Below are 15035 nucleotides of genomic sequence, written 5' to 3'. Positions count from 1 at the left end.
ATGCATGCACACACTGTTTGGATGAGATTGAAAGTAAATATTTGGGAAAAAGTAGGAAAAATGTGTACCCGTACAATCGTCGTTTCCTTCCGCGCAGGCATCCTTTAAGGAAAAAAGGCAAGCATTTCAATGGCGAGGCAGAACACCGTCTGAAGCCTATCCCCCGTAGTGGTGCTGTTGTATTTGACATGGTCAAGGATTTAAATGTTATCTCTGGAAAGGGTCCAGGCAGTCGACCTGTTCCGAAAGACGCTAACGGACACGCGCCCATGTGGAAGAAGAAATCTATTTTTGGGAGCTAGAATATTGGAAAGTCCTGGAATTCCGCTCTGCAATCGACGTGATGCACCTGACCAAGAATCTTTGTGTGAATGTTCTAGGTTTTCTGGGCGTGTATGGGAAAAAAAAAGATACAACTGAAGCACAGGAGGACCAGGAACGTCATAAAGGACGAGACGACAAACATCCAGGGAAGTTTGAAGGGCCTGCCAGCTATACTCTTACCAAACAAGAGAAGGAGATCTTTTTTGAAGCCCTATTTAGTATCAAGGTTCCGTCTGGTTTTTCGTCGAATATAAAGGGAATAGTAAATATGAAGGAGAAAAAATTCCAGAACCTAAAGTCCCATGACTGCCACCTGCTTATGACACAATTGCTTCCGGTTGCATTGAGGGGACTTCTACCAGAAGATGTTCGACTAGCCATTGTGAAGATATGTGCATTCTTGAACGCAATTTCTCAGAAGGTAATGGACCAGAAACTTTGTCAGGGTTACAGGATGATGTGGTCGAATGTCATGTCAGCTTCGAGTTGTTGTTCCCACCATCCTTCTTCAATATTATGACGCACCTCCTCGTTCACCTAGTTGAAGAGATTAGAATTCTCGGTCCTGTATTTCTACACAATATGTTCCCCTTCGAGAGGTTCATGGGAGTCTTAAAGAAATATGTTCATAACCTCGCTAGGCCAGAAGGAAGTATCTCAAAGGGCTACGGAACAGAGGAGGTCATTGAGTTTTGTGTTGACTTTCCTCCTGACCTTAAGCCGATTGGTGTTCCTTAATCTCGGTATGAGGGGAGGCTGACTGGAAAAGGCACACTAGGAAGGAAAGCAACGGTGTGCAGGGACAAGCTTTCTTTCAATCAAGCACACTACATAGTTCTATACAATTCCAGCTTGGTGGCTCCGTACATCGAGAAACACAAAAATGTTGTACGAGAAATAAACCCGGGCCAGCCCGAGTCCCTCATTACACGTCAACACATGAATACCTTCGGTAGTTGGTTGCAAAGACATCTCATGAGTGACATCAAAGTTGGAGAGCAGCTGTACTTGTTGGCCGGGTTACCATGAATACCTTCGGCAGTCGGACGCCACGGAAACTGGATGACCCGCGACGGCGTGGCGGCATCCCGGAGATGAATGAGTGGAGGCGGCAGCGACGCGTGGCTCCGCACGCACGCGACGTTGTATATAGCGTACGCGGGGGCATGGCACATGTAAGCCACGGCTACACGTCGCACGCCGGCAGCGGCGGGGCCAGGCACGTGGAAGCGGCGGCATCACGTGGCACGGGGAAGCGATACGTGTGGCACGGCTGCGGTGCGCAGTAGAAAAGAAACATAAACGGATCAAAGTTAAACGAGCGGGGAAACCTTAGTCGGTGTCACTGATCAATTTTCATATCTAAAACATTTCTATTTGAGTTACCATTTAAAAGTTATTAAAATAATAGTTTTTATTAATTTAAAATAGATAAACAGGGGTTTATTTAAAAAAGGAAAAGGAAAAACATAACCAGGGGACTGATCCGCGTCCAACGGCTCCAGGTCGTTGGATTCAAACGGCCGGAGCCGTTGGATGCAGATGCCGCGGATCGTCCCCAACCCCCTTTTGTCGTGGGTCGTGCCACCACCCGCGATGAACCCTTTTATGGCGGGTGGTGGCACGACCCGCGACAAAAAGGGGGCCTTTTATCGCGGGTGGTGCCACCACCCGCGACACTGGAGGCCAAACCTATCTCGAAATTGCGCCGCTAGGCTGCTCAATTTTCCCGACGCCGCCGTCGCCTCCTCGTCGAGCCTTCTCTGCCGCCGCCGCTCGTGCGCTCCCTCTACCGCGCGCGCTCGGGGCCGCCGCGCCGCCTCCCTAAGCTCCTCCGGCGCCGCCGCCTCGCCTCCTCCCTCGAGGTCCTCCTGCGCCGCCGCCTCGGTCGCCTCAGGTAGCCCACTAGCAGGGGCGCCAGTACCGGCGCCGGCGCCCTCGGCCATTTTTTTTATTTAGTTAATTAGTTTTATGTAATTAGTTATTTAGTTTATAGTTATTAGTTATTTAGTTAATTAGTTTTATGTAATTAGTTAGTTAGTTAGTTTATAGTAATTTTGTATATGGTTAATTAGTTAGTTGATTTAATATAGTTTTTTAGTATATGTATTTAGTTAGTAATTTAGTAGTATATATATTTAGTTAATTAGTTCATGTATTTTGTTAGTTAGTTAATTAGTATATAGCCCTAGCGGACGACTCCTCCACCGACGAACCCGACGCCGACACCGGCCCTCTCCCTCTCCTCTCGTCGAGGGAAGTTGCGGTGTCGGGGGTGTTCGCGAGTGGGAGAACACCCCTCTTCTCTCCCTCTCGCGAACACCCCCGACGCCGCAACTTCCCTCTATGAGACCTCTGAAACGCCGCAACTTCCCTCTCCTCTCCCTCTCGCCGACACCATTCGCCGACACCCTCACACGCCCTCTCCCTCTCGCGAACACCCTCTCGCAAACACCCCTCTTCTCTCCCTCTCACGAACACCCCCGACGCCGCAACTTCCCTCTCCTCTCCCTCTCACAAACACCAGTTGCCGACACCCTCACGCGCCCTCTCCCTCTCGCGAACACCCTCTCGCAAACACTAGTCGCCGACACCCTCACGAACCGTCTCCTCTCGCGAAAACCCTCTTCCGCACGTGAGCATTGTCGAGATCTTCTACATCACGCGCCCTCTTCTCCCTGCTCCACGCCGCCTTCCCCTCCTTGAGCCTACCCGATCCGTGGTTAGCATTAGGGTTTGGTTAGTGTTTGGTTAGCTAGGGTTAGTGTTTGGTTAGAGTTAGAACATGTACTTATCGATTTAATTTTTTTGCAGAAACAATGGATCCATTCGAATTCCATCGAGACTTGGAACAGGAAGACCTAGTCGAGGACATAATCCGCGATGGTCTAGAAGCCCACGGAGAAAATCGCGGCTCCGGTGATGGAGAAGACCGCGGCTCCGGTGATGGAGAAGATCGCGGTTCCGGTGATGGAGAAGACCGCGGCTCCGATGATGGAGAAGCCGACGGCTCCGGTGACGGAGAAGCCGAGTGCTCCGGTGATGGCTAGGTATACAATCACTAGAGGCATTAATGGAATTCTATATGTACATATGTATATAAATTAATTAATTTTTATTCTCTTAGGCCTCCGAAGATAAGTTGGAGAAACGAGGCCCGGCAAAGAAGTTGACAAAAAAAAACACTTCACAATTGAAGCTATATCACCTAAAGGCCAACCGGTGGCACCCAAAGCTGTCGCAACGACATTTAAAAATTAGTGCGGAGTTCTGGTTAGGGATCGTCTTCCGGTCACTATTAGAGAATGGAACAAGACCAAGAATGTGTCCGAAAGTGAGGTTGCCGATAGGTACAAAGACACACTTTTTGACGACCTCATGGCACATTTCACTTTGCCAGATTTGGGATCGCAGTCTGAGATGGACAAGCAGAAGGCGCTAGTGAAGAAATGGGCTCTTAAGAAGATGGGGGAACTTTTCCGAGCGTGGAAGAACCGGTTTTGGGCAACTTATAACGCCGAGAAGAAGCCTGCAATATTCGAAGGCTATCTAGCTAAGCAGGAGAATAACTGGGAAGAATTTCTGAAGTACGAAGACTCAGAGGAGGTTGTGTCACTGTCAAAGAAAAACAAGAAGAATGCAAGCGAAAAGAAATATCACCATCATACGGCGCGAGGGGGCTACGAAGTAGCCATGCCTAAGTGGGATGCACAAGAGGCTGAGATGGAACGGAATGAGATCACTCCAGAACCCATCCGAGAAGGATGGGACATTAGGGCTCGAAATTGGTTCCTTGGGCATGGCTGTGAGTATGACATGAAGACAGGGGACCTTGTTGAAAGTGACAGCAAGGTTAAGGTACCCAGGGAAAAATAGATTCAAGTGACGACAGATATTAAGGCGGCAAAACTGAAGTTTCCTCCCGATAGAGAGAAAGACTTGCTGACGCTTGTCCTCGGTAATCCTGAGAAGGGAGGACGAACAAGAGGCTTTGGCCCTAGTGTTCCGTGGTCGCTTGGGTTTCCGGACGACGCGGGGACTTATAGAAGCCGAGCGAGAGCAAAAAAACGCGAGCTGGAGGTGGAGAATGACCGGACGGCCGAGTTCCAATGCCAACTTGACCAGCAGCAGCGGGAGATTCAGCAGCAGCAGCGGGAGATTAATGAACTAAAAGAACAGCGTGAGCCAGATAATACTGCCGGCATATCTCAACAGCGAGACAGCAGCGTGGCCGACTCGGAGGCCGCGCCTTTACAGATGATAGATGGCGGTCGTGGCGACCCCGTGGATGGAATCAAGGAGCAAACACCTTGTGATCTCCATGAGGTGTTCAGGAACTTATCTGTTAAGATGGCGGTCGGCTATGTCTTACCTGCATTTGGAGCTGAAGGTGAGCCGGCAACATGGCATGGCAATGAGATTCCAGCTGGCTATGCTCGTGTCGGGGTGGATTCAGTTATACCGTCGTGGGAGACATTGCAGCTCGTAATCCCTGGAGGTGATGGTCGGGATACACTCGGAGACTACTGGGAGAAATCATTCTTTGGAAAAAGAAAAACATCAAGCTTCCAGACTGGGTAGCCCCTAGTACTAGTCGTCACAGGTCACCATCACCTCCTCCAACTGATCGCAGGCCACCATCACCTCCTCTGGCTGATCACATGTCGCCACCATCACCCCATGAGTACGACGTCGACCACGACATCCGTAGTCCATCTCCATCTCCAGCGCCGCCGCCTGCGCCCACTAAGACTCGGAATGCACCCAACCGGAAGCGTTTCAAGAGTCCTATCCGCAAGCAGTCGCCCCTCCCAAAAGTACCAAAGGTCCCCCCCCCCCGTCCTTACGATCGTACTGACGAGAAAAATGATGCCATTGTAAAGAAACACACGCATGAACAGCTTCATAAGGAAAAACCTCCAGCGCCAGCGCCATACACGAGAAGCAAAAAGCATATGCTCTTGATTTTCTGAACACACCATCGCAATATGACTTACACGAGAAGAAGGATGACTATACACGCACACTTGTGAGGGTAATTGATGACAAGGGTAAGAAGAAGGATAGTGCTAGCACGAGCAAATCATCAGCTAGAAGTGTAGCCGGGAAGAAATCAAGTTCAACAAGTGCACCCCTCAAGACCAAGCAAACGACAACATGCAAAAAAAGAAAGGAAGTTCCCCAGCTCGGAGAACAGACCAAACAATCGATCCCAACACTCAAAGTGTTTGATGTTCCCAAGGTGTACCTGGAACATGGTGGTGGTTTCAATATGGAAGAAGCTGCGACGCTAGCGGCTTCGATGGGCTGTACCGTGGAGGAATTGCTGAGTGCCCATGATGCTGCACTACCCACTGCTGATATAGCTCCTAAATTTGTCTACGGGGCCGACTTGGTCAGCAAAGAGCGGCTGCATAAACTGCCAACGCATATGCGGAATTTGCATCAGTGGTACCTTGATGCGTGCAAGGAGAACATAAGTTACATCGTGGCGAATATCCCATATGAATATTACTACCGAAAGGAGGAGATCCATATTGAGATGAATTAACTCTGGCAGTTATTCAATTTGGACGTCCTCGACAAATCTCTCATGAGTTGCTATTGCTTGTAAGTTGTTAACTACATATAAGTTCATGTTCATTCAGTTGTTCGTGTTCATTGCATATACTCATTATATATATCTTATGTGTTCTCTTATGCAGACTGAAGATCAGTGAATGCAAAAGTAATAATATTATCAATATTGGGTTTGTTGACCCAAATAAAGTACATCATGAAACGGTAAAGAATAAACGCGAAGAAACGGGGGGAAACCTACTAAAATTTTTAGGGGAGCAACATTTATGTGATTCAATATTGTTTCCTTACAACTACGAGTGAGAGTCTTACTGATCTGTTATGCACATTCAATTTTTCTTACTCGATGTTAAGTGTAACTCCTGACAGTTTCCATTGGATTCTGCTAGACATTCAAGTTGATAAGGGAATAGTTGAAGTAAGGGACCCATTGAGTAGAGGCCTGGACGGGTTCCACGACTTGTAGAAGTTGCTCCAGACGTAATTTCAATCATTTCTGCGTTATATCTTTTGTGAGATATCAATTAATTATCCACTCATTCAATCATTCTTTTGTCTGGCAGGGCTTGGAGAGCTTTCAATAATCATACTCCGGGTAACTTTGCAGAGAAGCTAACATTTACTCCTGTACCGTGCGCCCAGCAGCCACAGGGGACGAATCTATGTGGATACTACGTTTGCGAGTCCATTCGCATGTTAACCACTGAGAAGCACAACAATAATAGATTCAACGTAAGCAATAACATTCACAACTTTAATTTATTATCGTCAATATTTCGTTATCAAGATTGATATAGTCATATTCATCTCATTTTCCTATATAGGTCGAGTTCATGCGGGAGACGTTCCAACCGGCCACAGGAACACCTACTAGGAATTAGGGAGGAAGTGGCGGGACTTTTGATTAGAGAAGTAATAGACAACAACGGATTGTTTAGTCCAAATAGGCGCATCACATGATCCCCATGTAATAGTTCGAATAGACGACGGGTTTTACTCCCAGTAGTCGTGAGCTCCATGTATATGTGTAAGGGGAATCTACGAATAGATCGACTTTTGCTTCCAATATTTGTTTGCTCGATCTATATATAATGAATGGACGTGTACAACTTGTAGTACCGTACAAATATATGCAAATTTTATTTTGAAATGAAAAAAATGAAATATAAGGGGGCGGTGGCGGGGGGGGGGGGGTGCTGCACCCTAAAGCAGCAGCGTTCTGCGCGCGCCACGTAGAGGACCTTTTGTCGCGGGTGGTAACACAGCCCGCGACAAAATGGGTTGTCCCCTGCGTTGCGCGCCCCGCGCCTTCCACGTGGTGTACTATATGTCGCGGGTGGTAAGCGACCCGCGACAAAAGGGTGGACCTTTTGTCGCGCCTTCGTTGTCGCGGCTGGCCGCCCGCGACAAATGGTCCTTACGACCCGCGATAAAAGACCTGTTTTCCACTAGTGAAAGAGGTTGCGGCAGAGCCTACAAACTGAGATGGAGGTAATAGATGTTCACTTTGGAACATCATCGCTTAACATATATTTCAACTGAAGCCACATTAAATTAATGCGCTGTTATTAGCAACAAGATCTTTCTTTGGCAATCTAGACTTTTTGCAGGTCAGTTGCGTTGGGTCGGCAGTTCTAGCTGGTTCCAACGTTCACTGACATCTCACATAAAATTAAATTAATAATTACCACACATATTTATAGGTAATTTAGTATATATATTTTCAAGTCAACTGAAATGTACATTTTTTTCTTGCTTCCATTAACTATTTGTCTCAGATAAAGCCTGCATATGTACAGGTGAGCACTGGTGCACAAGCAGCCTTCCTCGGGTAGAGCCGCAGAGACCAGGGAAGTTGTCCAGTTAGCCACTGGGCATCTTTGATTAAAATGATCTTCGGAGGAATCGTGAGAATCAAAGAAGCCCCAAAAATGTGTATACAGCCACGATGGATATATATGTTTTGTTACAAATCTGAAATGATCATATTTTCATTTTACATGGTCACAAATCACATATATACTTCTTGTCTTGCCGTGTATGCATAATTATTATTTTTCCTTTAGATCATAATTTGTATGTGTGCTGTGTGCATCTCCTATTTCGAATAAATAAATGTGTGCTGTGTGCATTGTTATCCATGATCTACTTGCATGTATTTCTCGACCACGTGAATCATAAGCTCAAGTTTAGATCTCCCAGTTGGATGACCCTTCGTAATCATCACATTTTTTGTCATCAAGGATGTGTTTTTTTTAACCCAAAACCTTCCCATCAAGACGATATAAGAACTCTTGTATCCACACCTAACGCTAGCAAGCAAAAAGTATGTCAATACATAGTGCATATTAATTAATGACATACTATCTAATTAGCAGAGAAATAAGTACTCCTTCCAGCTCAGTTTAACAGACATCCTTGCCAACAATTTTTTCAGCAGACATAGCAACGTCAAAGTTTTCCACTGTTACTGTCATAATTAATATTCCTATGATTCATATAGCCTTTATTTCCTTATTTACAAGTTTTCCTATGATTCGATGGACATGCATGTATGCATCTATTCAATGCAGAGGTGAGGGTTGATCCCCATTTTCATTTTTTTTTGCTATGATTAAGCATAAGCTAATACTATGACTTTTATAACACCATGCAAAATAAGGATCTACCACATTACCAAAACTCTCTTTAAAATTCAAAGCAATATGATTACATCTTGTGATCACGAGAGATGCATGCACCAAAACATGCATGCATGGCTACGAGAATGTATGTGTTGAGTCAGCGTCATGTGATAAAATCTGTGATCTCACAGTTTTGGTACTATATGTATCCCTGTTATTTTCTCCAACTAAATGGAGGGATCTTGTCGAAATATCAAAGAAACTAAGAATAGCATTATTTGATCAATCTAAAAAATAATGAGTATATTACATAGAACAATTAATGATTTTACTGATTCCTGGTTAAACTAGAATTAGCTTAAATATCTATCAACTCCTTAGCCTTGGTGCTCATCAGTTGCACAATGGTTAAAAAGGGGTGTATCCAGTGCTGAAAGCTCTGCGCCAGGTCCGCCCTTCTAGTTGCACCATAGTTGCAGTTGAAAATTTCCAGTTGCACCATATGGTTGCAACATAATTTTTTTCCTGCTGCACTATTCTTACAATTGAACTTTTTATTGTGGAAATACTTTTGTACACCCATGCATTGGTGTTGCCATCACCGTCCATTTATTTCTCGAGATTCGTGCCCACCGTGATAGATGGAAGGATTTATTTCTCTCTCCTCTTTTTATCCGAATCTCAAAGCACAATGGATGCTGACGGAGACACCCACACCAATGCGTCGGTGTAAAAATACTTATTATTGCTTACATACGTGTCATGACTAATTTTTTCTGTTAAACCATTTTATTCCCACCACTACCGGAAATCACATGTTTGTCGTACAAGCAAAAGGCATGGAAAAGCCCGTGCGGAACACGGCAAAGGCTTTATTATACACCGACATATGTCGAATGTTACACCGCGCAGATGGCACTTCAAAGCGCGATCTGTTGTGAAAACTTAACGCAGGTGCCCCGCGAGTTCTACCCCCGAATTCTCCGGATGACGGTTGGACGAAGTGATTTTACCTTAATTTTTGTTTGGTGAGTCCATAGAAACATGGAAAGCAGTAGTTGATCCCAAGTTATATCGAGATTCCCTCTAGTGGACATGACGTGGGGGTTTCATTGCTTTCAGTCACTCCGGAAGGCGGTCTATCCCTCCTAATTCTTCGAACGGCAGTAGGCTCATGGGAAGAAAATGAGGGGGTGACGAAACATCACCTCCCGCTGAAGAATATTACATTAACCTCTAATTAGCTTGGCAACTGATACTCCCGGGTGAGAGGAGGGGGTGGGGGTATGTATTTATAAATGTATGTATGAGAGGCGAGGTCAAGCACGAAATCTCGACGCCATCCTCCCGCCCGCCTCGGCTGATCTCGCCACCTATATCAGACAATACGAGGACGGATGTCATGCATGATCTAGCTACTACGCCAAGGGTTTTCTACTACACCCGCGAGCAGCAGCCATGAAGCCGGGGATGGTCGAATACCAAAGCCCCGGGTCCGGCCAGCGGCGGCGCCGTCTGGCCGCCGTGCTTACCCCATTGCTGCTTTTCATCGCCGCCGCGGTTTCCTTCCCCTCCGTCTTCCACCTCACCCTACATTTCCCGCCGCCGTCAGCCGGTCCTCCTCCTCCTCCGCCAACTGGGCGGGTGGCGGTGTGCTTGGTGGGCGGGGCGCGGCGGTTCGAGCTGACGGGCCCGTCCATCGCGCGGCACGTCCTCGGTGCGCCCGCGCTCCACCATTTCGGTCCTGCCGGTGTCGACTTGTTCCTGCATAGCCCGCTCGACGCCAACGCCTACAAGTTCTCCCTCCTCGCCCGCGCGCTCGGCAACGGCACGACGACGCTGGCCGCCGTGCGGGTGTTCCGGCCGGAGCCCGTGGAGGAGACCCCTGAGCGCGCCCGCGTCCTCACGGCCGCCAACTCCCCGAACGGCATCCAGGTTCGTACGCGCCATCGTGGGTGCAGTTACCATTCCTTGCTTGCGAACTAAATTTACTCCATCTTTGGTTCGATCCCCGTCTGCAGCTTCGTGTTCGCGGCGAGCGATCTGATTACTTGCTGCATACTGCGTGGATATAAACAATCATTCTTTCTTGTTTCAAACTAGAAGTAAACCAAATTATTATAGTGTCTAATTTCTTCATTCACGATCTAAATATAATTAAACAAGAACATGCGCATGTACGTAGATACTCAAGTTGCGTGACAGGAATCGAAAGACGGCCGGTTTCCCTCGTAATTCAGGGGGCGGGAGACGGTTTCAAACGTACTCTTGATTTCCTTCCTTTTTTAGTCCAACAGGGGCAGTTCCAAACTCTAAGTTGCCGACCTAAACATGGTAACATGACATGATCTCCCCTCAAAAAGTAGTACGAGGTTTGTGTAAATCTAGATGTATTTATACACTAAATAGCGTCTAAATATATCCAGATTTAGACAAATTTCAGACGGTCTATTTAGAGAAAGGGTAGTACAAAACATGACACATGATCTTGTATATTTTTAGCGGCTACTTCGCGCACGACGTGCTTTAAGCTATTTAGTTGTAAGAGCATCTCCAACTGGGTCTCCCAAAGCGTCCTCTAAACGATGCTGGATCGAGCGTTTGGAGGGCGTGTTTTGTTCGTGCCGTGTTTGGGGGACGTTGCTCCGCAGCTGCATCCCCCAAACGCCGCCCCCCAAACTTTTTAAAATATTAAAATACTCACTTTTCTTGCCTTTTTTGCATTTTTATTTCAATAAAGAGAAGAAACATTCCACAAACTAATACACAAATGGAAACATGGTTTACACAAAGTAACACATAATTGGGAACATGATTTTCACAAACTAACACATAGTTAGGCATATGGTTTTACACAAACTAATACATAGTTTGGAACATGGTTTATACAAATTAATACATAGTTTGAACTATGGTTGACATAAATTAAAACATTGCAAAATAACGAAACAGTAAATTTCGTGTGTTCGCTGCCAAGAAAGAACACTCACAGGCACTCCCGGTCACCCAAACTGGAAAATCCAGCTATTGACGGTACCTTTTGGTTCTTTCGAGGAAGAACAACCAGAAACCTTTGTGTCTATTTTCACTGCGAAGAAACAACACTTAGTCGTCGTCCTCCTCGGTGTTGTCGCCGTGGTAGTGCCGGCGGCAGTGTTGTGGGTATACTTTATGGGTATATCAACGGCATGGCCTAGATCCGGCAAGCCCGGGTGGCCCATAGATGGTGATGTGGCATGTGGCCCATCGTCTAACGGCTTGACGCTCATGTCGCGCTCGCCAAGGTAGGAGAACGTGAGCACGAAGCCGGCTTGGAGGTGGTGGTAGCGCGTGAACTTCTCCCAGCCGGTGTGGAGGTACATCTTGGCGCGCACGTCGGAGATCACGTTCATAATCCGCTGGCAGTAGCCGTAGGCAGCCTCCTACAGATGTAGCGAGGCCGGCTCGTCACCGGCGACGAAGTCGGCGAACTTGTCCGGCAGCCTCTGGATGCCGAGTGGGTCACCCTTGAGGATGACGACGAACTCGAACAACACTTGCCGCTCCTCCTCCTGCAGGTCTGACGATGAAGATAACGGCGTCGCAGGCGACGGCGAGCGTGCAGCTCCGCCGTGGCCACGACCACGCCCACAACCGCGACCTCAACCTCCGCCTCTACCGGACATGGCGTCGAATCTTGAGATGGTGGCGGCTAGGGTTGGGGAGAGAGGCGCTAGGGTTTGTGTGTAAGGGACGATGAGAGGGCGACCCTTTTATAGTCTGGAGGGAGGCGGGGGAGCGGTGACGCTCATTAACGCCGTCACGCAGAGCTAGGCGCGACGAGACGCTTCGTTGCGCTGCACTGTCACTACGCGCCAATGACTTCCGTCGCGAGGTAGACGGCGGTTAGGTTAAACTTCAATGTGTCGCTGACGCGTCGGTCCCGCCACTCCTTGCCTCGCTTTTCGTTGTGTCCGGCGTCCCCCGAGCGCCTCCTGTGTAGCGGGGACTAGCTCGGGACGCCGGACACCTTATTGAGCCAAAAAGAGGCTTTGGAGCACGCGGGTATGAACGTTTTTTTGTCCGATGCGCTACAAATCCCGTTGAAGGATGCTTTGGAGGACGCGACTGGAGATGTTCTAAATTGCTTCGGATGGAAGAGAGAAACATTACCCTCCAGTACATCCATGCATGCATGAAGCATAATCACCTGCTTGTCTGGCTACCAGCAAGAAAAGTGACAGCATAGCTCCAACATCGAAAGTACTAGACATACGACAATACCTTGTACGATCTGTGTACGATACATGATCCGGTGATCTGTGCCACCGACGAAGGGTTGTTCTTAGCGTGTCGTATACAAATCGGACTGAAACTGCCGCATGTATAGCAGGATTCCTCCAACATCTCTAACTTTGACCTAGGGGTGAGCAAAATACCAAACCATGCAAACCCGTTGAAACCAGCTAGTGAAGCATAATTCATTTTCTTTCACATTTTCAATCTCCGTCTGGACTAGCAAAGAGAAATGAACTAGCCTAAAACCGTCCAAACAACGGTTTTTGCATTACCCCTTACTTTGATCGATGTACAAAATATTTTCAACAAATAGCTTGATAATAGTTTTGAAGTAACGTATCCATATGGGATAAGTGATTCGGCTGCGGTGCGGCAAGACTATATGTATGCAGCCGGCCAATTATAGTACACTCATGTATGGTCCACCGTCGCTTTCAACACATGCATGTTTATCTCTTTGTTTTATCTATCGTGTTAGAATTACTTGTCGAATAACTGACACGAATGGGACTAACAATTAACCTCGATTGGTTAAGCAGGGTCTTCTCCGGTACTTTCACCTGGTGGAGGGCTGCCTGGACCTCATTCGGGAGCGTGAATCTCAAGGCAAATTTACATACAACTGGATTGTCCGCTCCCGTGTCGATGGCTATTGGACCGCTCCGCTCTCCGCTTCCGATTTTCCATATTCCGATGATGTCTATATCATTCCCCAAGGCTCTACGTTCGGTGGCCTCAATGACCGGCTCGGTATCGGGAGTCGCACTGCCTCAGAGGCTGCATTGTCCCGCCTCTCCATGTTGCACCGGCTCAATGCAGCAGGGTACAAGGCCCTCAACTCAGAGGCAGCATTCAGAGCACAACTCAAGGTGTCTAGGGTTGCGGCTCAGGAGCGAAGGATGTCCTTCTGCGTGGTGAGCAACCGATCATACTCATTCCCACCGGTTGGGTACGGCGTGCCTGTGGCGTCGTTGGGGAGCATTGGCCCGCTCAGCGGCGCCAATTGTCGCCCATGCAGACACCCCATGTCTTGCGGTGGCAGGGGCAAGGTGTGTGTGGTGGAAAGACTGCATCGTGGGTGGAGTTGGACTGAGTGGCGGAATGGAACACTCGAGCTATGCAACGCTAGCGAGGCGTGGGAGGATGGGTGGGAGGAGGTGTTCGACATGACAGCCGGTGAGGAGGCTGCAGTGGAGCGGAGAAGAATGGCACACATGAGGCTTGATGAGTGTGTTGTGGAGATGGAGGCGCTCAGGACGCGGACTGAACGATGGGATGCGCCTAAGCCGGAGGAGATATGCCGCCTTGGTGTCTTGGCGGCACCGGCGAGCCCCTCACCCTTTTCTCTTCGGACATAAACCAACACACTTAATCGAGCAGCCTTGACATTTCTCTTGCTTACGTGGCAAACCCTGTTAAAACACTTTTCCTTGTCTGCTTAGCAAACATTGTACAAAACATATACCACCAGCTCAGTAGCATTCAGCGGTGAAAATACAAGAGACAGAATATGTGCAACTCCGAGTCTTGTTTGAAACACGGGAATTCAGCAGTGATCTTTTAGTAAGTTCTGTTTTTTCTGTTCTTCCTGTATAGTACCGTAAGTCAATCTCTTTTGTTTTTGGTTCAAGTAGAGGATGACTCAACTTTATCACAGCAAGGTAAGAGATTAAAATTATTTGCAAGTACTCCAAATGGTTATCTTTTCTTGTGTTCTTCCAGCATTAGTAAGTTTTGTGATTTTAAAAAGATAAACAAAATAGAAGGGGCGTTGCGAGAATCGAACTCGCGACCTCTCGCACCCAAAGCGAGAATCATACCACTAGACCAAACGCCCTTGGTTGATAACATTTATTGTCTTCTATATATAAACAAAGTTTCAATTAAAATGGCATGCATAACAAATTCTTTCCTGCTCCTTGGCCAAAACTCAAAAGCACAGTAGTTGGGAACTCCATCATCTACGCACTGGTAGACGCCGCACATGATTCATTCATAGGTAGTACGTAATCATCAAATCGCTGCAAGAACCCCTGCAATGAAATGCTTCATCCAGGAAGCTAGCAACCACATCACATAGATGGAGGCCAGAACATCAACGCGGCAGCAATTACAACAAGTCCCACTACAAAAATGTTCAGCCATTGCACCAAACGCTTTCAGAAGTTTTAAATCTTAGTGTCACGAGGCCAAAACAGCCTGGATCCTCCTGACAGGAGAGTAGATTAA

At 47.4% G+C, this 15035-nt stretch overlaps 1 non-coding gene across 1 annotated transcript; it reads right to left on the bottom strand.

Moving 5' to 3' along the window:
• Nucleotides 1–14571: 14571 nt before the first annotated feature.
• Nucleotides 14572–14643, bottom strand: TRNAP-UGG. The gene has a single exon. It is a non-coding gene; the product is annotated as a tRNA-Pro (tRNA).
• Between the last annotated feature and the right edge of the window lie 392 nt (nt 14644–15035).

Source organism: Lolium rigidum, chromosome 1, assembly GCF_022539505.1.
Source record: "Lolium rigidum isolate FL_2022 chromosome 1, APGP_CSIRO_Lrig_0.1, whole genome shotgun sequence".
NCBI classification, from domain to species: Eukaryota; Viridiplantae; Streptophyta; class Magnoliopsida; order Poales; family Poaceae; genus Lolium; species Lolium rigidum.
Note: the sequence above shows the minus strand (reverse complement) of the source record. Positions and strands in the feature narration are given on the sequence as shown.